The sequence below is a fragment of the Oryctolagus cuniculus genome, chromosome 11, assembly GCF_964237555.1.
Source record: "Oryctolagus cuniculus chromosome 11, mOryCun1.1, whole genome shotgun sequence".
In the NCBI taxonomy this organism is placed as follows: Eukaryota; Metazoa; Chordata; class Mammalia; order Lagomorpha; family Leporidae; genus Oryctolagus; species Oryctolagus cuniculus.
In genome coordinates, this window is record NC_091442.1 from 76,988,974 (window position 1) to 77,013,761 (window position 24,788).

Sequence of the window (24,788 nt, forward strand, 5' to 3'; positions counted from 1 at the left end):
TTACTTGACTAACTTCTGTAAGTAGATATAACTTTGAAAAATGTGGTCAGTTCCTGAATTTTTATGTCACTCATCAAGACCATCAGGCTTCTCAAGACAATGAATATGGCATTTTGTGTCAAACAACCTTTTTAATTTCAGCATCATGAACATAAAATGGTGGGCCTATGTGTTTTGTTGAATCATAAGAAAGGAGTTAGTGAAGCCCTCTTCTCAGTAGGGACAACATTATATCTGCATAGCATTTTTCAATCACCTGGATTAATGACCACTAATATTCCTCTGTCCCAAATCTTGCCAAATTCATCAATATTTCCTCTGGGGAGATAAAAATAAAAACTGAAAAAATGTAATGAAATATTCCCTACTGAACTCTTCAACACTTTGGCTCCAAAATTTCCGTGATTGGGTCTTCTGAGTAAGAAATATTTTGCCCTGTGAAAAAGTCCTGAAACTCAAGTTCACCGATTTCCACACCAAGTACACTGTGTCCCTGATCTGCAAAACATTTCCTCTCTACTGCTTTTCCATGAAGAGAAAAAATGCCCTCAATCTACTCTGCCTTTCAGAAAGGCATCCAGATGCTTCTTTAATAGTTTATGTCCTTGTTCTAGGTGAAAGGTAATTTTGCAGGTCACCCACTTGTCTTAACCATTCTTCCACAGTTAGTACTGTCTTACTGTGCTTCAGTATTGAGGTTCTCATTAATATCAAGGTAAGCTGGGGCAGGTGCTATGGCATAGCTGGTAAAACCACTGTCTACAGTGTCAGCATCCCAAATGGGTGCTGGTTCAAGTCCCTGCTGCTCCACTTGGGATCCAGCTCCCTGCTAATGTGCCTGGGAAGGCAGTGAAAGATGACCCAAGTACTTGGCCCCTGCACCTACACGGGAGACTGGAAGAAGCTCTTGGCTCCTGGCTTCGTATCAGCCCAGCTCTAGCCATTGCGACCATTTGGAGAGTGAACTAGTGAATGGAAGACTCTCCCTCTCTCTGCTTCTGCCTCCTTGTAACTCTGCCTTTCAAATAAATAAATCTTTTTTAAAAAGTTAAATTTTGCATAATCTATAATTTTGCGGACACCTTTGTCTCACAGGCGGATGTCTCCAATGTCTTTGCACATGATTGGCCTCTGTTATTCCCTCCCCAGAACCCTCAGCTGAAATTTTGATTCAAGAACATTGCACGTAGAGTCAGTGATTTACCCCCAACAGACCTAATGACTACTGATAAAATTGAAGAAGACCTTGATTTTCCTCACCAATTTATTTTCAGCGTTAACTATAATAACTCTTTCTGGGCAATGGCAGTTAACGATAGAAGAATAAACCCTTCTGTCATTTCTTTCTATTTTGGCCTTGATGTCTGTCTCTCTTTTTTTTTTTTTTTTTTTTTTTGATAGGCAGAGTGGACAGTGAGAGAGAGAGACAGAGAGAGAAAGGTCTTCCTTTGCCGTTGGTTCACCCTCCAATGGCCGCCGCTGCAGCCGGCGCACCGCGCTGATCCGATGGCAGGAGCCAGGATCCAGGTGCTTTTCCTGGTCTCCCATGGGGTGCAGGGCCCAAGCACCTGGGCCATCCTCCACTGCACTCCCTGGCCATAGCAGAGAGCTGGCCTGGAAGAGGGGCAACCGGGACAGAATTCGGTGCCCCGACCGGGACTAGAACCCGGTGTGCCGGCGCCGCAAGGTGGAGGATTAGCCTATTGAGCCACGGCGCCGGCTCTGATGTCTGTCTCTTGATAGAGGCCATAAGTCAAGAGTCACTCGCTAGGAGAGCCCTGACCAGGTAGAAAGCTAGGTTTGAGTTTATGTGTGTCAGGTGAGACACAATGAGTGAGTAAAACTAAAATGCACAAAAGAGAAGAAATGTATTACTCTCAGGTCCCAGAGACACTAAATGTGCTGAAAGGAAGCCAAAAGAAATGGGGAGAAATAGAGGGCTCAACTAGTGGGTGGGGAGTGCAAGAGAGAACCTATGGGATTTTGCCTTTATAAAAATATCCATGGGCATTATCCCTTAGGTTTTTCTGAGAAGGATCAGCTATTTTGAGTGAAAATGTGCATAGAGAGAAGAACTTATTATGTACATGACTCTGATGATGACCATTAGGTCTGTTGCGGTATGTGTTGGGTTTTGGGTCTATGAAATGAGAAACAAGAAGGCTATATCATGAACAACCACACCAGGCAGGAAGCTTTAACTAGACCAAAGATAATGGAGTATAACTAGCTTTAATAACTTACAAAAGGTTGAAAAATGGGTGGTGAGGTAGCAACTATATGACAGATGTTTATAACACAATCTCTATTAAAATAATATTCTGCTAGTGAAGAGTTTATGAAAGAGTAAGCACCCCAATTTATTTATCTGTTCTTGGTTATATGTTGTTAATTATTCACAGTAGAAAGAATTATATATAGAATAAGCCAAAATTCTCCCATAAAAGTGATGTGAATTGATCTGTAACAGTTGTCATTTCTACTGTTTATTGGGAAAGCTATACAATAGGCCTAAGAGGGCACTGGATGCTAAAAAAGTGGTATAGGAGGAACATTCAGATTCAGATGGAAAAGGATAATTAAGTTGTTTGCCATATATATATATATATATACACACACACATATGCAAATATTCATCAAGTCTCTTACCTTACAAGGGGTAAAGAGTTATCACCACATGCATCATTCATCACAGTTTTCCTGGAAGAGTCTTGGTTTACAACTGTCATTCAAGTGTATTATTGGCAGTGGCTTCTTGTCCTTTCAAAAGTGTGTTTTGGATAATATATGGTTACTCCCAGAAAACCCAAGATATTTTTAAGAGACTGAAGGCCAAACTATAATGAAAGTTATGAAGTCAAATCTTCAAAGAAAGTGTTAAATTTACACCCAGTATAGTATTTTGATAGTAAAATGTACCTAATTAGAAGTTAGAAATAAATTCATGATTTTATATTTAAAATTTATCAGTAATCAAAAACATACAAGGATAAGCTGATGGAATAATTCACAATATAAGGAAAATAGAAGGGATAAAAATATTTGAAGTTGTATTATTCATGCTTTGTTTGCATTGGAGTAAATAATAGAAAGAGGACAAACTGGTGCAACGAAACAAAAAATCATTATTATGTAGCCTGAGAGTTCCATTGAGAGCACTTGTGAGTGAAAGCAAAATTTCCAAACTTCAGCCGTGGCTTACATGAGTAGGAAGCAACATACTGGGCAAGAGTTACCATTAACAGTGCTGTATAGCAGGAAACTCTTAGAAACCCACAAATGCTAGCAGCTAGCATCATTAGAGGGAGACCAGAAGTCAGTCAGAATGACTTAATGCATGCAGTTTATAGTTAGTCATGCTACACTGGTGGGAATAATCTCTATGTCATCTTTTAAGATTTATTTTTTTATTTATTCCAAAGGCAGAATTAGAGAGAGAGGGAAAGAAAGAGATCCTCCATCAGATGGTTCACCCCCCAAATGGCTGAAATGGCCAGGGCCAGGCCAGACAAGAGCCAGGAACTTCTTCCAAATAACCCATGTAGATGTAGGGGCCCAAGCACTTGGGCCAGTTTCTCATTAGCAGGGAGCGGGATTGGAAGTGGATCATTTGGGACTCAAACCAGCACCCATATGGGATGCCACACTGCAGGCAGAGGCTTAATTCACTAAGCCACAATATTAGCCCCACTGTCTCTGTCTTAAAAGTTACTTATTATAGATTAGTGCTACTCATTATTTTATGCATTGTTTATTAATTTTTCCTCCCATTCTGTCAGCTGCCTCTTCACTTTGTTGATTATTTCCTTTGCTGAAAAGTTTCTCAGCTTGATATAATCCCCTTTGTCTATTTTTGCTTTTATTGAAATGCTTCAGGGATCTTATCCAAGAAGTCTTCACCTAGGCCAATGTCTTGCAATATTTCTGCTAAGTTTTCCTCTAGTAATTTGATGGTTTTAGGTCCTAGGTTTCGATCTTTGATCCATTGTGAGTTGATTTTTGTATAGGGTATAAGGTAGGGGTTTTGTTTCAATTATGCATATGGAAATCTGATTTTTCCATTATCATTTGTTGAAGAGGGTATTTTTCTCCAGGGAGTGATCTTAGCTCATTTGCCAAAGATTAGTTGGCTGTAGACGCAAGGATTCATTTCTGGGGTTTCTGTGCTGTTCCATTGGTCTTTTTTTGGGGGGGCAGTACCAGGACTTTTTTATTTTACTAGGTCTGTAGTATATCCTGAAACCTGATACTGTATTGACTCCAACTTTGTTTAATTGTTTCAGATTGCTTTGGCTATTCAGATTCTTTTATATTTCTGTGTGGGTTGTACGATCAATCCCATTCACAATAGCTACAAAAAAAAAAAAAAAACCTTAAATACCTTGAGATAAATTTAACTAAGTATGTGGAAGATATCTACAAAGGAAATCACAAAACATTAATGCAACATTAATGAAAGAAATAGAAAATATAATCCCAGCCGGCGCCGCGGCTCACTAGGCTAATCCTCCGCCTAGCGGCGCTGGCACACGGGGTTCTAGTCCCGGTTGGGGCGCCGGATTCTGTCCCGGTTGCCCCTCTTCCAGGCCAGCTCTCTGCTGTGGCCCAGGAGTGCAGTGGAGGACGGCCCAAGTGCTTGGGCCCTGCACCCCATGGGAGACCAGGAGAAGTACCTGGCTCCTGCCATTGGATCAGCGCAGTGCGCCGGCCGCAGCGCGCCAGCCGTGGCGGCCATTGGAGGGTGAACCAACAGCAAAGGAAGACCTTTCTCTCTGTCTCTCTCTCTCACTGTCCACTCTGCCTGTCAAAAAAGAAAAAAAAAAAAAAAGAAAAGAAAATATAATCCCAAAATTCACATGGAAACGCAAAAGGCCTCAAATAGCCAAAGCAATGTTTGATGATTTCTGTGGATAATGAATCCAGGTAGTGATTAACTGGGTCCTCAATTCAGGGTCTCACCAGGTAGAATCAATGTGTCAGCCAGAGCTGCTGTCTCATCCAGAGTTCCTCTTCTAGATCCATTGTTGTTGGCAGAATTCATTTCTGTGTTACTGTGTGTTTGAGATCTTGATTCTCTATTTTAAGACTATCCTTAGAGCAATTTTATGTTTACAGGAAAATTGAAAGGAAAGTACACAGATTATCCATATAACATCCTCCCTAACCCCACACATCCATAATTTTCCCCTTTGTTCAAATCTCCGACCAGAGTGGCATATTTGTTATAATTGATGAAATCTATATGGACACATCATTAATACACGAAATTCATAGTGCACACTAGTGTTCCCTCTTGGTGTTGCATATTACATGACTTTTGACAAATGGATAATGGCATATAGATACCATTATAATTTCCTAACAATAGTTTCTCTGTCCTTAACACTCTCAGTGCTATGTCTATTCATCCCTTCTTCCACACTAACCCCAATATCCCCTTGTCCTTTTACAGTTTCTATACTTCTGCCTTTTCTAGAATGTCACATACTCAGGATCATACCGTATGAAGCCCTTAAACCTCCCCACCACCACCTTTTTGGCATTCTCTTCTAATTATTTCCTTAAAGCTGGAATCCAAGGGTTTTTATTTTCATATTTAGCAGAACAATAGATTGATATTTCCTTCAAATTTTCCAAGATGAAGACTTGAGTTTAAGCCTTTCATAAAACTCTCCTCAATACCAAATACAATCGATATTTGGTTGCTGAACTTTATTTTATAATGACTGCCCTCTCATTGGCATGAATAGGAGCTGTTCACTTTTTCAAATCATCATGTCCTGTCTTGCTAGCTGTCAGCCAGGGCCACCGCTGTTCACTTTTTCAAATCATCATGTCCTGTCTTGCTAGCTGTCAACCAGGGCCACTGCTCAGGTTCTGGAAGCTACCTTTCAGTGCTTGACTTGAAGCTACTTCCTTTCACAGTATGGAGCCTCACACAATAGGAGAATGTCTCTGATGTTTCCCATACTTTTAAAGTCTCACATGTTGAGGCCCATTAATGGCAATTTCCCTTTTGTCGAACTCTGAGTAAAAAGCAACCTAATCACAGGGGCTATTTTAATCACAGCCTCTCACCAGGAATGTCACAAGCACACATGTTCAATGAGTGGATTGTACGGGGTGTTGATACCAGGGAGTGAAAAGTTCGGAATCCTTCTTAGATTCATGCTTACCACACCACTTACCAACTACTTTTACTCCACTCCTCTGCTTATAAACACCCTAAGTGCTAAACTTTTATGAGGTTGAGGGTGGAATTCCCAAGGGTGGAATCTCCTGTTTGCTCTTATCTCATCTTCAAGGAGAATAAACATTGTGATAAATTCTGGACACGGGGTTGTACAAATTCACTCTGCCATCATATAAATAACCCCAAAATGCCCTACCTGCCATATCTTTGAGTTCTGGGGGTGTTTATCCCTATAGAAATGCAGTGTTGTCCTTGAACCTTCAGCCCCAGCAGTACTTTCATCAAAGTGAGTCAGCATCAGATATTTAAGGATCTTGGCAGGTGACTTCATTCCAATTCACAGTAAGGTCTTACCAGTAATGTTTGGGAGATAACAATCCTTCCCTTGTGGCATTTATTTAAACACATTTGATATCTGGGTGCTCAGGCATTTCCAAATTTCAATTTCCCTGCTATCTCTACCAGTTTCAAATCCTCTACCCACATCACTCTCACATCTGCCTTTACCAATGTAGATGTGCAAATTAAACTCATTTCATAGAAGCAGGAATTTTCTATTAAAAGTTTAATAAATTTAGTTTTGGTGTTTTTTTTTTTTTTTGGTTTGTTTTGTTTTGCCAGTGTGTCTTGGCTTTCCACGTCTCAAATACTCTCATGGGCTCTTCAGCCAGATCCAAATGCTTTAAGGGCTGATTCTGAGGCCAGAGTGCTGTTTAGGACATCTGCAATTCTATGCATCTGCTGTGTATCCCGCTTCCCATGTTGGATCATTCTCTCCTTTTTAATTCTATAAGTTAGTACTAGCAGACACTAGTCTTGTTTATGTGATCCCTTTGACTCATAAACCTATCATTATGATCAATTGTGAACTGAAACTGATCACTTTGACTAGTGAGATTGCACTGACACATGCCACCTTGATGGGATTTAATTGGAATTCCCTGGCACTTTTTCAAGGTGACTATTGATAAGTAATGACTTGGGCCTGTCATTTTCCCATAAATATTCCTATTGTTCACTCTGGATTACATTGGCAAATAAAAGAGCTGTCTGCACTTCAATGTTTATTGCAGCTCAATTCACAATAGCTAAGACCTGGAATCAACCTAAATGCCCATCAACAGTAGACTGGATAAAGAAATTATGGGATATGTACTCTATAGAATACTATACAGCAGTAAAAAAAATGAAATCTGGTCATTTGCAACAAAATGGAGGAATCTGGAAAACATCATGCTGAGCGAAATAAGCCAGTCCCAAAGGGAAAAATAACATATGTTCTCCCTGATTGGTGACAACTAACCGAGCATCAAATAGGAAACCTGGTGAAGTGAAATGGACACTATGAGAAACAATGACTTAAGCATCATTTTTAAGACTGGATGAATGGTGACAAATTCTTTAATTTTTGTTTGTTATGGAAGGTTTTTATTTTGCCTTAATCCATAAATGAGAGCTTTGTAGGGTGTAGTATTCCAGGCTGACAGTTATTTTCTTTTAAGCCTTGGACTATTTCTCGCTATTCCTTTCTAGCCTATAAGGTTTTTGATGAGAAATCAGCTATGAGTCTAACTGGAGATCCTCTGAATGTAATCTGGTATGTCTCTCCTGCACATTTTAGTCTTTTCTTTATGTTCTACTATGGAAAGCTTGACTACAGTGTGTCATGGTGAAGTTCTTTTCTGGTCATGTCTGTTAGGAGTTCTATGTGCTTCCTGTATCTGGACATCCCTATCTTTCCCCAAATTGGGGAAGTTCTCTGTAATTATTTCACTAAATAGGCCTCCTAGTCCATTTTCTCTTTCTTTGCCTTCAGGAACTCCTAAGACTTGTATGTTTGGTCACTTAATAGTATCCCACAAATCTCCAACACTGTTGTTAAGTTTTTTATTTTCTTCTCTCTCTTTTTTTGTTTTTTTTGTTTGTTTTTGTTCTGACTGTAAGATTTCCAAAGATTTGTCTTGTGGTTTGGATATTCTTTCTTCTGCCTCAACAAATCTGTTGTTAAGGCTTTTCACCATATTTTTTATTTGATCTATTGAATTTTTCATTTCTAATATTTCATTTTGATTTCTCTTAAAATCTCAATTTCATGGGAAAAATTTTCATTCATGTCATGTATGGTTTTCTTTAGTTCATAGATTTGCTTATGATTGCTTTTTAGTAATCTTATGATTAATTTTTTGAGTTCCATTTCCAACTTTTCTTCAGTCTCTTCATCTTCACATTCTAATATTTAAATCTTGTTGTGTTCCTTTGAGGGGGTCATGGTGTATTCCTTATTCTTGTTTCTTGAATTTCTGTGTTTTTAATCATTTGTGGAGTTTATTTTTGTTTTTTTGTTTGTTTGTTTTTGTTTTTGTTTTTTTTTTTTTCTCTGATGGCTTCTGTCTTTGAGCTATGCCTCTGTGGCCTAATGGAATGTCTGCACTTTCAGTGAATACCAAGGTCTGTGTGTTGGTTATGGTCAGGGATCTCTGGTCAGTGCTTCAGGGTAGGGTGGATATCCAGGGTAACACCCAAGTTAAGTGTGGTAGATCTCAATACCCAGCTACACCCTCACCTTTTCATGTAACCACCGAGTCCCCACTGTCCCAGCACACAAGGCTCCCACAGTTATCAGGTCCAGAGGTCTCTCTCCACCTGCCAGCCTGTCCAGTCAATAGAGAGGCAGATGTTCCCCAAGACAGCTCTGCCTGGGTGTCTTGACCCTGGGAGGCTGCAGTTGCCTCACTGTCCCACTTGGATGCCCCAGCCACCTCCCAGCCAGCCTCAGAGTCAGGGGGGACTGCCGTCCATTCCCTCTGCTAGAATCTCTGCATCACACGCTCACACAAGAGCCACTGGCCAAACATTGCTACCTGCCTGCCACTGCTGCCGGCACTGCAGATTAGGTGTCCTGTCTCAGTCAGCTGCTGTGCATGCACACGAAGGCTTCTGTAGCTGCTGCCCTAACCCAAAATGGCACCTGTCATTGCCTTCTCTCAGCTGAGCAGTGGGAGCTGTTGTGGGAAGTTGGGGCAGGACAAACATACCCCCTCCTCTTCCACTGGGTCCATGGGCAACTGTCAGCAACTTCCAGCTCCCAGGACGCCAGTCTGGACGCACACCATGCTTTCCCTCCAGCTAAGGCACCATGGGTTGCTGCAGTCTGGTCTCAGCTCCATCTCCAGACTGCCGCCAGCTCTGACTCTTGGCCGCTGCCCCTGTGCTCATGCTTGTGCTGTGCATGCGCATCCTCCACACAGGTTCACAGCATTCCTCCTCTCTCAAAGGACTTCCAGTGCAGCTTTCTCTCCAATTCTCCCCTGAGAGTGCAGTTCCTACACTTTTCTCTCCACTGTTTATCCTTAGCCCAGCGCAGCATGTCTCTCCTTAATCCATCATCTTGGAATCTCTATAATGTCAATTCTTGTGGGGAAATTAGGTACAGGAGGCAATTCAAAGATGGCGCCTGCAGAGAAATTAGGCACACGTGGCAATTCAAAGATGGCACCCAAAGGAAGTAAAGTGAGCAATACCCAAAGTCGTTTACCACCAAAGCTGATTGGCTGTGCAGCATCAGGGGAGGTGACGACAACTGATGTCGATTGTACAGACATGTGGCTGGTGCTGTAGAAAATTGCCCCATAAAATGGCCTTTTATGTAATTGGTTGGTCCTTATGCCCTGCCTCAGTAATCCTGCGGTCTTGTGCTTTAAAAGGCTTTGCTATGCACGCAATAAACCGAGTTCTTGCTTGCTTGACTTGACTCCCGCTGCATCTGACTGTCTCTGGGATCGGGAGACTGGGGAATGGGTGAGCAGCGCACTTACCTTTCTTCGGACGCAGTCCATCCTCATTCGGGTGGACTAAGACCCTGCAAATTCTTAATGTTCACCATGTTTATTGCAACACTGTTCACAATAGCCAATATACTCAGATAAATGGATAAAGAAAATATGATGTGTGTGTTTGTGTGTGTGTATACACACTTATACTTTGGAATATTATTCAGCCATAAAAAATGATGATATCCTGTCACTTGCATCAAAATGGATGGAAATGTAAGACATCATATGAAATGAAATAAGCAAGACACAGAAAGACGAATGTTCTTCATTTGTGGAAGCTAAAGAAATCAATCTGAACACAGAATAGTGATTACTAGAGCTAGGAGGGGTAGGGGAGGGAGTTTGGATAACAGGTACTAAATCAGAGTCAGATCAAAAGAATAAATTCATGAATAAATAGAAGAAAGGAGCTTCAATCTTCCAATCATAAAGTAGTGTCAATAAAGGGGAAATGTTGATTATCCTGATTTGATTAGCATACAATTTATAAATGTATTTCAGTGTCACACTGTAACCTATAAGTATGGGCAACTATTGTTAAATTTTTTGAAGAAATAACATTTTTAATCAAATTCAAAGTCTCCAAGAATCATAACATTTTACATGTATCTATAAGGAGTATAGGAACAGAATACTTTTTCTTCTTTGCCTAGAATACTGTGACTCCAAACAGTGAGATATGAAGTATTGTATCTGGTTGCAAAATGCAAATAAAATGGATTAATATTCATCTCATAACTTCCATTTCCCAGTAAGCACCTTGGCAATTAAACTTTGATTAATTTATTTTCTATTTTTTAGGGGAAGCGTTAATGAGATCATCACAACTTTTTGTAGAAAGCTAAATTGCTCATTTATAAGGGTGGAAAATTATACGATGATTTAGTCAAAAATTTTACATTTTAATTTTATGTGGAGGAACACACTTATGATTTGGTAGATTAATACAGTAAAAGAGAACTTTATAATAAAACATAGAATATCATAACCAAAGTATATAACAACTCTTAGAAAGTTATAATTAAATTTAACCACCAGAACAGAGAAAACTCGTGACTTTATAATATTTCTTCATTTGCATCACTCATATATCCTGTTGCTTATTTTTACTGTTGTTCTTGATAAAATTAATTTAACCTAAGATTTTATCAACTCTGGCATATCTGTTCTTACTAACATGGAAACAGATTAAAAATTAGAATCTCAAATAATTTCAGTACCCAAATAATAGCATTCAAATCTCAGGTCTATTTAGAGCAGAAGATATTTAATGTGGCTGATAAATGCATATTTGAATAGAATTTTAAACAATTGTTTTTCAGAAGAGTTCACATGTTGGAAACATTAATTTTTGATTTGAGATCAAAGACAGTCCATTTATTAAGAAAATAACAACAATAATAAATTACTTACGCTATAATTTTAAATGCCACCCACTCTCACCCAGTGATTTTGTTCTTTGATTTTAATTCTGTGCGTTTGCTGCAGGTCAAACAATTACTGAAGAGTTCAGCTAGAGAATCAGTGAAATGGCTCTGAGCATCATTTAGTGAAAAGGGTATTTCAACTAAAAAAAATTCACATGCAGCCACAGAGAGAGATCAAACCAATTTATGAGATTATTTCGAAGTAAACTTTTAGGAGGAAGTTAAAGCCCCTGACTAGGAGTAAGGAGACATGACTGTTCCTACCAATTCTACTACAAAGGACTTCTGATCATTGACAAATTATCTTTTATATTCAAGTTTTCTCACATTTAAAAAGAAGGATAATCATTGATACCACTGTTTTCTCATAGTGACATTGTCACATTTATGACAGGGCTTTTAAAACCTCAATGTGTTTTATTCCTGTTAGTTGCTTCAGACAAATCAGTGCAATTCAGTACTGCACCTGCCCACCCAAAGTTCACTAATATTTCTAGCAGAGATCTTGCAGAACATTCATAAGTCATCCTCTGTTTCATGTGATGTTATCTGATTTCGAACTTCAGTTATAATCAAAAGATTTGTGTCAGTTATACTTTCAAGAAAAAAAGTTACTTCTCTGTACCTTTTTACTTCTTTGTATTTTTGGTAAATGAGCCATGTATTCAAGCACTGCAGTGATTTTACTGCAAAATTGCATAAAATATTTCTGAGAAAAAAATTCTTATGCCAAAATTAAATTAACTTGCATAATTATACTTACACACAAATATACCCTTTTAAAAAGATTTTAGGAGCAAAGAGAATGGTCAGCTACTCTGAAATCCTTTCAAACTTAATGTACATATCAATTAAAATTATTTTCACAGTGAGAAAGCTTTCTAAAACCTCTCCACTCTATCTCTCCCTTTTGCTGGGTGACATGCGGAGTACCACAGCTTATACCAAAGAGCACTTACACAAGACTCACAAATCTATCAATTTTTTTCTTAACTGTATACTGTGCGTATTCTAAAAGCCTATAGTCCTCTTTTACCACAGGATCACCAACATCTGTGCTGTTCTCAGTGCCGATCCAAATAATACTAATCTGTGGCAAAACGTTTGATGCCCTCCATTGTAATTATTGTCCATGTATATTTTTTAAATATGACATACAATATAGTTACACAATATATGTAACTTCTCTCTTTTGTTCCTTCTTTTTTCTCTAAAGATTGGGCTGTATAATGATTCCTTCTATCAATAATCCATCCAATTGTCACCTAGCAATACAGGAAGTTCGTTGCCAATCTTTGTTGAAAATGCTACTTTGGTGGCCGGCACCATGGCTCATTTGGTTAATCCTCCACCTGTGGCGCTGGCATCCCAAATGGGCTCCGGGTTCTAGTCCTGGTTGCTCCTCTTCCAGACCAGCTCTTTGCTGTGGCCCAGGAGGGCAGTGGAGGATGGCCCAAGTGCTTGAGCCCCTGTACCCGCATGGGAGACCAGGAAGGAGCACCTGGCTCCTGGCTTCGGATCGGCGCAGTGCCGGCTGTAGCGGCCATTTGGGGAGTGAACCAATGGAGGGAAGATCTTTCTCTCTGTCCCTCTCTCTCTCACTGTCTGTAACTCTACCTGTCAAATAAGAAAGAAAGAAAGAAAGAAAGAAAGAAAGAAAGAAAGAAAGAAAGAAAGAAAGAAAGAAAGAAAGAAAGAAAGAAAGAGAAAGAAAATGCTACTTTGCTACTTTGGGGGCCAGTGTTATTGCTTAGGGGGTTAGGGGGTAAAGTCACTGCTTGTGACACTGACATTACATATGGACACTGGTTTGTGTCTTGGCTGCTCAACTTCTGATCCAGCTCCCTGCCAATGTACTCGGGAAAGCAATAGAAGGTGGCTCAAGTGTTGGACCCTTACTTCCCACATGGGAGACCCTGATAAATCTCCTGGCTCCTGGCTCTAGCCTGCCTCAGCCCTGGCTGTCACAGACATCTGGGTAGTGAATCAGTGGATGAAGTTTCTCTCTCTCCATCTCTCTCTCCATCTCTCTCTCTCTCTCTCTCTCCATCTCTCTGCGAATCTTTCAAATACATAAGTAAATCTTAAAAAAAAAGATTAATAAATCATCACTTTAACATCTGAAAACTAATGCAATATCCATAACAGAAACTTTGTCCTTATTTTTCACAACAAATAAGTAAATGTATAAGCCATATTTTGAAACGCTAAGAAACATGCTTCTCCATATATACATACATAGTAGATACCCAGTTAGATGTTGCATAACATATATTTCAAGTTTTTCTAATTGTAAATGTTGCATATTATGTTATTACCACCATCACCACCCCACCTTACCCACTACCAAGGGCAAAAAAGTATGTCTCTCAAACATGTTTCATTTATTGCATATTCTTGTCTTTTTGTCTTGTACTTTTTTAGGGGTAGGGCAGTGTTAATTAACTTGAGTTATCCTTTGATAACCTGGTTTTAATTAAGGAGAGTATTCAGATGTTAATGTCATAGGATTAAGGATCTTATTTAAGATGGTAGATTGAATACGTAGGTTATTTTTATCTGTTAAATCAGGATTTATATTACAGAATCATTCATTTACTCAGAATAACTTCTTGTCTCATCACTTTCTAGTTAATGACAGAAGTCATCCTTTCTGCTTTCAGTTTTATTATGATTGATTTCAATTATCAGTATGATTTTGTTTTGGAGCAGTATAGTTAATTATAATAGAAACTAGCATAATTGTGCAACATAGCTTTTTTTATTTGAACTTCTGGCTTTCCCAGTGTAATTGGGAATATTAACTGTTGTTTAATATGCTATAAATATCTATGCCCAAATACAGAGAATTTTAAACTTCTCAGTTTGAGTTATCATATCAGTATTTCTAAGTATATGTATGTCCCAGTAATTACTGATCCCTGAACTCTAATACAAATAACAGTTATTTATGGCATCTTAATGAATATTTCATGTTTCTTTGTATACTCAGTCGAACAGCTTCTGGTTATATTTCTATTGCACTATAGATAACTTTTTTATCCCTTGAGATTTTCTCCCCTAGTTCCCAACATGAATTTTTGTGGGCCCGGCTATTACAGATACACTCTAATTTTGGGGAAAACCATCTGGCTCCTTTTTCCAGATATACTACATAGATAAATGATTAAATTTCATTTGTAATAGAAATATAATATTGAAACAGGATATCTCTAAGTGCAGATTTAAGATGCATGTGCACCCTGATAATATCATCTGTAATAAATACAGATGGTTTAATTTTCTGTTGTCTTGGTGGGATTTTAGGTTTTATAATTGCTCTTGACTCTCACCCTACTTAAACTGAAATTCTTAATCTGTCATCCCAAGTTATTGTCTATAATAATAAAAGAGGAAAATAACTCTTCAGTGAATCTCACTGCATAATTATCTTTTGACTTTAGGTAAAACCAAGTCCAGTCTTTAGAAAGACAGCACTATGCAATGGCAACAGGATATGGGTTTTAAAGCTATTAAAATTTTGATTTTAATCCTACTCTACCACCTGTAATCTTGTCATTTTACATGTTAGACAACTTTTCTGTGTCTTTTTTTCATGAGTACAATGGAATTTTAAGAGCAGCTTTTTGTGATTCTATAAGGATTAAAATTTGCACATACATATTTATATATGCACTTAGTCTATAATTATCTATCTTTCCTCTGGAGAAACAAAACTATAGGCCGGCGCCGCGGCTCAATAGGCTAATCCTCCACCTTGCGGCGCCAGCACACCGGGTTCTAGTCCCGGTCGGGGCGCCAGATTCTTTCCCGGTTGCCCCTCTTCCAGGCCAGCTCTCTGCTGTGGCCTGGGCAGGCAGTGGAGGATGGCCCAAGTGCTTGAGTCCTGCACCCCACGGGAGACCAGGACAAGCACCTGGCTCCTGCCTTCGGATCAGCACAGTGCGCCAGCCACAGCACGCCAGCCGTGGCGGCCATTGGAGGGTGAACCAACGGCAAAAGGAAGACCTTTCTCTCTGTCTCTCTCTCTCACTATCCACTCTGCCTGTCAAAAAAAAAAAAAAAAAAACTATATTCAGTGTAGACATCCTCACTTTATCTGCCTACATACCTGTAGCAGGCACATCCTTTGAGTTTGAAGTGCTCTGGATATGTCTGGATACTTAGAAGAGCAGAGTCATTAAGATTCTTCTAGGAAACATATAATTGGGAAATACAATTGTTACAGGCTGAATTGGGTCTCCTCAAAATTCATAACTTGACTCCTGAACCTCTAATACCTCAGAATATGGCTACATTTGGAGACTGAACCTTTAAGAGATAATTAAGGTCAAATGAGATCACATGGGCAAGCTCTAATCCAGTGTGACTGCTGTCCTTGTCAGAAGGAGAAATTAGATCATGGACAGTGTGACAAGAGTGATGCACGTGCTGACAGTGAAAGCGTGGCCATCTATAGGCAGAAAGAGAGAAATCAGGAAAAAAATTCAACTGCTGACACCTTCATATTAGATTTTTAGCTTTCAGAACTGTGAGAAAGTGAATTTATGTTGTTCAGTTCATCCAGTATGTGTTATTTTCTTTTGATATCCCTTACAAATTATATATTGAAGCAAAGAGATTTGTTTTAGTGTTCATCACTGCACATACATAGGGAGAAAGTATTCTTAATACAACCTGGTGTCTATAACTCAGGTATTTCCAAATTCTTATTGAGTTATATTCAATGTTCAGTGGGTTGCACTGAAAATAACAGTGAATAAAAGCATATGTTTACCACTTTCTGTGCAATGATGGCTTTACTATCAGCAGCAGACCCTGATGCAGAACTCAGGAGACCCGAGTGTCAGATAATCCCAACATGTGACAAAGCAACAAAATCACAGGAAGAGTGTTTTGATTGACATACATCAAATAAGAGACAAAGTCAGGTATTTTATTTGTATATTTTTAATTAATTTGTTAGTTCTAATACTCTGGAGCACACAATTATATGTAATTATAGTTTATATTGAAAATGATTGTTGTATAATCTATATAACTCGCATTGGGACATGCGTTGCGGCACAGCAGGTTAAGCTGACAGCAGCATTTCATATGGGCACTGGTTCAAGTTCCAGCTGCTTCACTTCCAATCAAGCTCCCTGCTAATGCACCTGAGAAAGCAGTAGAAGATGGCCTAAGTGCTTGGATCCCTGTACTCATATGGGAGACCTAGAAGAAGCTCCTGGTTTCCTACAGACCCAGCACCAGTCATTGTGACTATTTTGGGAGTGAACCAGGTCTCTCTCTCTCTCTCTCTCTCTCTCCCTCTCCCTCTCTTTCTCTCTATAATTCTGTGTTTCAAATAAATAAAAATAAATATTAAAAAAAAAAAAACAAGTTTGCATTGACCAAATAACATGTCTGTAGAGTCAGCCATGAAGAATGTAGAAGTAATTCAAAATGTATATGTAGACAATTTGGCAATGATTGAGTTTTGACTTAGCTATCAATTCAGCATATATTTAGAAGTAAATGATCCTAATAACTATAAATGATGAACGGCCTGATGAAATAAAGTTGTCAAATTTTGGCATTATTACCCATTCATAAAATGCTAGAAATGGCCTTTTCAATGGACAGCTTGCTTGGGAAAAGAAAAACAAGTCTCTGAAGCCAAGTAAACACATGAGGCTATTTGGTAAAGCAAAGTATAAATAAAGAAGCAGAACTAATCAAGAACAAATTGTCAAGTGGAGGAAATTTTTTTCTCATTTGACATGCTCAAGTTGTCTTTCTTTTTCTAACATCATTTTTGTAATTTTGACTTTCAATCACCAATGTCCAGTGACACATGTTTTTCAGATTTCATTCATGCCTTTTTTCATTCATTTATTCATTCAACAAGTGGTTACTGGGTCCTTTTAAAGTATCAGCCACTCTCTGTGTTCCTACTATTCAGGCATTTGAATTAGCAAAGATAGAATCTCTTTCAGAATAGAGCTCAGATGGCCTTTCTGCTAAGATCAGAATATTTCAACAGTGATCCTATTTTAGGGCATTTACATTTGTTGACATTTCTGCCTGGACCAGTTCATGCTCAAATTTTTACATCTCATTTTCATTTTTCACTCTCTTCCTATATTGTTTTTGGAATACTTCAATAGGGTAAAGATGGTGGGAGCTTCAGGACATCTAGCAAAGCTCATGGTAGAAAAAAATATGCGTTTCATAATCTGGACTTAAAGGCCTTGTTTATAGTTTGAGGCTGTAGAGACCCTGTGAAATGAAGTTGATCTGAGCTGAAGTAACCACTGTTTACTCTCCATTTCTGCTGTTATTCTGACCTAATTGCTTTTCTTTAAAAAAAAAAATTAGATTTATTTATTTGAAAGAGTTACAGAGAGAGAAGAGAGGCAGAGAGAGAAAGAGGTCTTCCATCTGCTAGTTCACTCCCCAGTTGGCCATAATGGCTGCAGCTGAGCCTATCTGAAGCCAGGAGGCTTTTCCAGGTCTTCCCATGCGGGTACAGGGACCCAAGAACTTGGATTATCTTCCACTGCTTTTCCCAGGCCATAGCAAGGAGCTGGATCAGAAGGAAAGCATCCAGGACTCGAACCAGCACCCACATGGGATGCCAGCACTGCAGGCAGCAGCTTTTACCCGCTATGCCATAGCACCAACCCCTCACCTAATTACTTTTCAACACTCCTTCCACCACTATAGGTGTTACTGAAAGCAATACAATAGCGTAGCATGCTTAATAGTATAAGCTCTGGAGCCACACAGCTGGGCTCAACTCATTCCATGATCTTGGACATGTTTACTAATCCCCCTGTACTTCAGTTTTCCATGTGTATAGAATGTAGAAGCATCCTATACTAGCAGCATGGCTGTGGTGAATGGATTACATAGTGTATGTAATAATCTTTACATGGTGGGGCGTGGCTGTGGTGCAGCGGGTTAACGCCCTGGCCTGAAGCACCAGCATCGCATTTGGGCACCAGTTAGAGACCCAGCTGCTCCTCTTCCAATCCAGCTCTCTGCTATGGCCTGGGATAGCAGTGGAGGATGGCCCAAGTCCTTGGGCCCCTGTGCCTGCGTGGGAAACTGGATGGGGCTCCTGGCTCCTGGTTTTGGATCGGCACAGCTCCAGCCATTGCGGCCATCTGGGGAGTGAACCAGTGGATGGAAGACCTCTCTCTCTGTCTCTACGCCTCTCTGTAATTCTGTCTTTCAAATAAATAAAATAAATCTTAAAAAAAAAATCCTTACATGGTGTCTGTTTACATATGTCGTTGCTATTATTATAATTAAAAATTATCTTTATTTCTTGATTTTTCTCCACTTGTTTTCTATTCATTTTCTGCTACTTCTGCTTCATGGATCTTACCCAGTAACATTTTTAACCATCTGCTTACCTCCCTCCTGCTCATTACCTGTATGGCTTTACCCAACCCTCTAAATAAAATAGAGTTTTTTGCTTTAGTCACTGTCATGCAGGTTTGGCCACTATTTTATGGAAAACATGGCCAATTTGTATTTCCACAGTCCACTTCTAGTTTATTGTGACTATGGAAACAAAGACATCATAAAGGGTATTACAGATGTGGAAACCCAATAGGCTCATTTCAAACATGTCCACCATTCATGACCCATATTACCAAAAGTTCTATACAAAAGTTATAAGTGCTAACTCTTTGACTCCTGTTACTGAGAGAAGACTACAAATATATTGGAGACATCCTTGAAAGAAGGAAATATCAGAAAACTAAAGAAAAATGGATAGATAAGAAATTATATTGAAATAAGACAAAATGGGTTGTCTGATTTTTCCCCCGAAAAAGTAAGTTATATTTCCACAGCTGGAAGCTAAAAACAGCTGCATTATCTGTACCTCATTGAATGTAACTCAGTCATTAATATTTTACTCATGTACACACTTCATTTCAATGCAATTTTCCTGCATAACCAGCCAGAATCATTTGCAAGATATTTAACAAAAATGATGAAAATACTCAGCTGCATCTGTTCATCATTTGGCTAACCACATTTTTGCATAAATTTAACATGGGCTTAAGCCACCACCATTATTTTCCTCATCCTTTTTCTTCACTGTTCAAATCTGCATGCCAAAATTTATTATTTTTCAGGTATCCAATCACACTACCATCCCAGCAATCAAGTTTAAAGCAGCAAAACAAAATTGAAAAGATGTTGTATTCTAAAACTGCAGGCACGCACAATACTTCCCTAAGACAACAACTAGTGGTTGTTGCAATGACAAACAGCTTTAATAATGAAAATAGACTCTTGGTTTTACCTTCACAGATGCAATTTAATTTTCTTCGTCCTTATTAGAATCCTCACTAGTTCTCCTCCTCCACCCTGCCTCCAGTTATAAAAATGAGTTGGCAGGCACAACAGTCCTATTCATTCTCTGTTTAATATACAATTTCTCATATATACAAAGAGGTGAAATGGCTTCTAAAAACATTGGCTGGTAATGATGACAGCAGAATCTAATTCCCTCAGGTGCTCACTTAATACTTATCTCTCCGCTGGAGAGTGTAATAAGGTCGTCAGGATTATTGAAGTTGACAGAGCACCAAGCTCAGATTAATTACATCATAGAATTCAGAAGGAATTAGAAAAAGGCAACAGTACAGCCCGTGGCACATGCATATATTTTTGTAGTTCTCTAGGGACTCTCAGTATAATATAATACGAATGAGTGAAGAGTGGCTAAGACAATTGATTTGTATGTCCTAAAGTACAAACTCTGGAAGATTAATGATTCTGAAAGTAAGAAAACATTACTGCAAACTGAAGAAGAACACTTAAGAGTAGGATATCTTAAATAAGGGAAAAATAATCAAAGGGTGAGTAAAAGGTACTAACATGAAGATTTACTTGGTATATCACTTAATTTTCACAATCACACACAATAAGTATTGTCCTTGAGAAATGGAAACTGAGGCTGAAAATAGAAACTTTCTTCAAATCTCATATTTGGTAAATACTTGGAACATTTTAATTTATCACCTAAACTCCAATCTGTGTTCTTTTTAACAAGGAATAGCAAAGTATTGTTCTTGAAACATTTTCATGGTAGATGGTAAAAATTTTGCATAGGAAAAACACATATGATTATTAAGCAAATGCATATTGAGTGCCTTTCTTATGCAACATTGGATATTTAATACATACTTATTTAATTAAAATTAGGAAATTTGAAGAGTTTGCAGTCATTTGTGATTAATTTGGGAGGATATGACTTACAAACCTAAAACATTTTGATAAAAAGAAAGGACAGCCTATATCATTACTCTGATAAAAAGTGAGAAACATCACTAACCGCATGTTTAAAATTATAAAATATACCAATATTGGAATAAGTCAAAACAATAACAGCTTCTAGACTGCTAAAACTGATTTTTCAATTGTTCCTCCATTCATGCAATATTCTGTCAGTGGCTCTGTTCTTATTGTCTGTGTTGAGGTTTTCACTATGTTGAGTATTGACTGAACCTGCAAAGCTCAGGACAAAGGGTAAAAAGTGCATATCTGCATTCTGAAGAAAGGCATTCACACATTGCCAAGAGCTTGCCGAGAAGTGACCAACATGGTCACAGTCAACACTCTGCTCCAGTCTCCAAAAAAGTGATATAAAATGTTAGTAACTTTAGACACAGAGACTGCTATGGATTTCCCCAGCCCCCTCTCCCAGGGCTGCAGGAGGAAAGCCCTTCCTCTGCACCTCAGAAAAATGGGGAGACCCAACAGGACTCCTAACAATCTGGAGTTGTCTGCAGTAGAAGAGACATGGCTAGCTGAAGAAATGTGTAGGGAAAGATTAAGGGTTAGTGAGTAAACATTTGTCATCTGTTCCTAGGAATTTAGAAGGAAAGAAAAAAGTCTGACATTCCATGGAAAACTCCAACAGCTGGCTGAGTGAAACGGAAGGTGAGACCAGTGCAGGAAAAGGCCGTGGTGGGAATAAATTTGTATTTCCCCTATGCTGTGCCACAAGGCTTTGTAACTTGTGTAATGGCTGAAAATTAAATCCTGGACGATTCTTAAGAGGGCTGCCTCTGAGGGCAGTGGGAACTCTTGCTTGTAACCTAAGGGCAGGAGATCACTATGGGACATGTGAGAGGTCTCCATGAAAATAAATCACCCACAAAAGGAAATGGTGTGGTTTTGGTGATTTCCAAAGGAAATACTAATATGTTCCAGGACACACACAAATATGAACGCATCAGCAAAGCCAAATGAAAACCACAAACAAAAGAATTTTTGGAGTGGGAGTGTGTGCGATAAAAGAACAGATTCCATGCCCCCTCCAATCTTTCCTCTTCAGCGGCCTACAGCATAGGGTTAGGAACTGGGGAAAGCTTTGAACAACAGCTGAAGTTTGGGTGTAGACTGGATTGGGCATTTTCACATGGGAAAGTGACCCCCAATTTATTCCTGAAAAAGGCAGGAAGGAGGCTTCAAGAGTGCATGGTTCTGCACAATGGAGAGAAAAAGGAAAGTTGTTTCTGAAGTATAGCTCGTTATATAAACTGCTTACACAGGCATAAGAGGAACCCTTGGGCCCACACTTGTACAATATTTACTCTGATTTTTGCGAAGAAGTTGATCATTTCTGCAATATTTATCATTTTTAAAATAAAACTACATTAGACAGCGAGGCGAATGATTGTTCCTGACACACTGACAGTGGTGAACATGACAACCTCAAAGCAAGGGAGAAAATAGAAAGCTGTAATAAGCAGCTTTAAGAACTGTAAAATCATCAGTCTTCTTCATTTTACATTGGGGCTAACCTCCCTGTCTCACTGCGCCCCACCCCCCACAAGCTTGCACATGTAGTTAATTCGTTTCTGGGAAAGTCTGATTCAATTGTTCTATAGTAAAGCCCAATCTTAATTTTAGTTATCAAAGTGATTTTGCTTGAGAATGTGCCAGTTTTGAAGAGAAAAACCTGCTAGAATCCTCCTGTTAATGATTTTCAATAATGATGTTCTTATATCAGTTTGCTTACAATTTTAGTGTCTTATAATTAGGCCTAAAAGAAGCATAACACATCTTTAAATGATGTCCACTCAAACCTCGTTTTATGAGTTTCTCCTTGGAATCCCTATCTTCAGCTTTTCAGAAATCTCAGTTGATCAGAATGATTCATTTGTTATTTGTACCAAGTAGCCAAAATTTTGTCAGATTCTTGTCATACCCTCGGCTCATGAAATCAGAGCCACAAGGGTTCCAAGCCAGGAAATCTGGTCTGTTTTGACTTCTTCATAAGCTTGAACTTAATGCCTAGACTTAGAGACTAGGTGAATGAAGAGATTTTGTAAAGATTAACCAGCATAGGAAATGACATACAGTGAATTCAAAAGGAAAGGTAATTGTCCATCTAGTCCCGAGGGTAGGGTAATCTTATTGTGAGAAAATCTGCACACTTTGTTCTAGCATGCATCTGTAAAGGGATGACAAGCTGGGGGAGTGACTGGATTTATTTATGAGATTGCTTAAAGGATACATTACACAGAAGATAAACTAGAGAAATTGTATGGTCATGTTTGCCCATATACAATCAAATGCTCAGCACAATTGATGTATCCAATAAAATCCTGAGATGGTACATAGACTGTACAAAATAGCAGAAGGAGGGCATTTTGCTTGGAAGATGTCCAAGAGAAAGTGTATGATATAATTTATAGCCTTGCCTGAACCCTGAAATCACAGATGTCTATGAAAAAAAATGAGGTAGAAAAATAAAAGGAAAACCACTGAGAACAGATAATGGAAGCAAAAGTTCCTGCCCACAAAAGACAGCTGAAACTTCTGTTCTTTGAGCTTTCCAGAATCTTAGAATGCACGGGACTGTTATAAAATTTGACCGAAGCTGCATATTAGAAAAAAAATCCTTAACAATTTAATAAATTAAACTCAATTCACTAAAAACAGTAGTAAGAGGGGGCACTTTGTGCTTCATTTTAGGATTCCCTTCCATAACATAGAAAATGAAGTTTGTTTAAATGTTGTGAGGTGTGAATGCTTCTGTAACAGTATTACTTACATGCATGTAAAACTAAGAATGAGACAAAATTGATCATTACACCTAATATAAACTTTCACTAAAATTTCCTCCTCTTCCTAACTCATGTGGTCTTTTTCTTGATTCCAGCTTCACCTATCAAATAAATTATTTAAATTTAAATGATTTGCTCTATTAACTCGATTTGCCACTTTTGGCTAATTCTTCCCAAGATTTAAGTTTCCTGAATGTCTGAATCTCTCATTCCTTCACGTGTCTGTGAATGTGGCTTCTTCCACCTTTAGCCTCATATTGTATTTTAGCTTCTTCATATAAACAATTATCAAAAATGTTCTATGTGCAAGCACATATACAGATCATGGATACAGAACCTCAGACGCAAGAGAACATCTGGCCTCTTAGAACTCACCAACTAGTGGGTTAGGTAGACATTCCTGCAATGTCTGGAAGCTAAGGCAGTAAGGACCGGGAAACATCACAGATAAAAGCAGTCCATTTCTCTACTGTCTGTTTCATAGGGTGTCCATTTCCTGTTCCTCAAACCAAAAAGAGAAGGCTTCAACAACCATTTCTGTCTGCAGCTGGTGTGCAGTTCCAGGCTGTCTTTGTTTCCATGCTTGGAAATGACAGGAAAAGAAAACTAGACCAAAACAGGAAACTCACCACCAGTATACTGATGGGGAGCTCCCAGGACACCTGCTAGCAGAGTCCACAAACAGCGGCTTCGTGTGTATTGCCCAAGACTTCCAGCTGCCTCAAGTGGAAAGGTCAAGGCAATATGCCTGGACTGCATTTTATGGAGACACAGACTCTCAGTGAGTACAGTTCTTACTTCAACATCATTTCTGTGTAGAAGTCTCTCTGGACAGTGTCCAGACATTTCTACTCCTGTGAGAAAGGTTTAAAGCAACATCCCTATATTTAATTGATTTTTTTTTTTCCGGCGGCAGAGTTAGAGAGAGAGAGATGGAGAGAAAGATCTTCCTTTTCTGTTGGTTCACTTCCCAAATGGCCGCTATGACCGGTGCACTGCACTGTTCCGAAGCCAGGAGCCAGGTGCTTCTCCTGGTCTCCCATGGGGTGCAGGGCCCAAGCACTTGGGCCATCCTCCACTGCACTCCCTGGCCACAGCAGAGGGCTGGCCTGGAATAGGGGCAACCGGGACAGAATCCGGCACCCCGACCAGGACTAAAACCGGGGGTGCCGCGCCACAGGTGGAGGATTAGCCTAGTGAGCCACGGCGCTGGCCTATTTAATTGATTTCTAAAACTAGGCCACGATTTTAC

At 39.1% G+C, this 24,788-nt stretch overlaps 1 pseudogene; it reads right to left on the bottom strand.

Moving 5' to 3' along the window:
- LOC100354271 (thiopurine S-methyltransferase pseudogene) lies at positions 1-24,382 on the bottom strand (annotated as a pseudogene).
- Between the last annotated feature and the right edge of the window lie 406 nt (positions 24,383-24,788).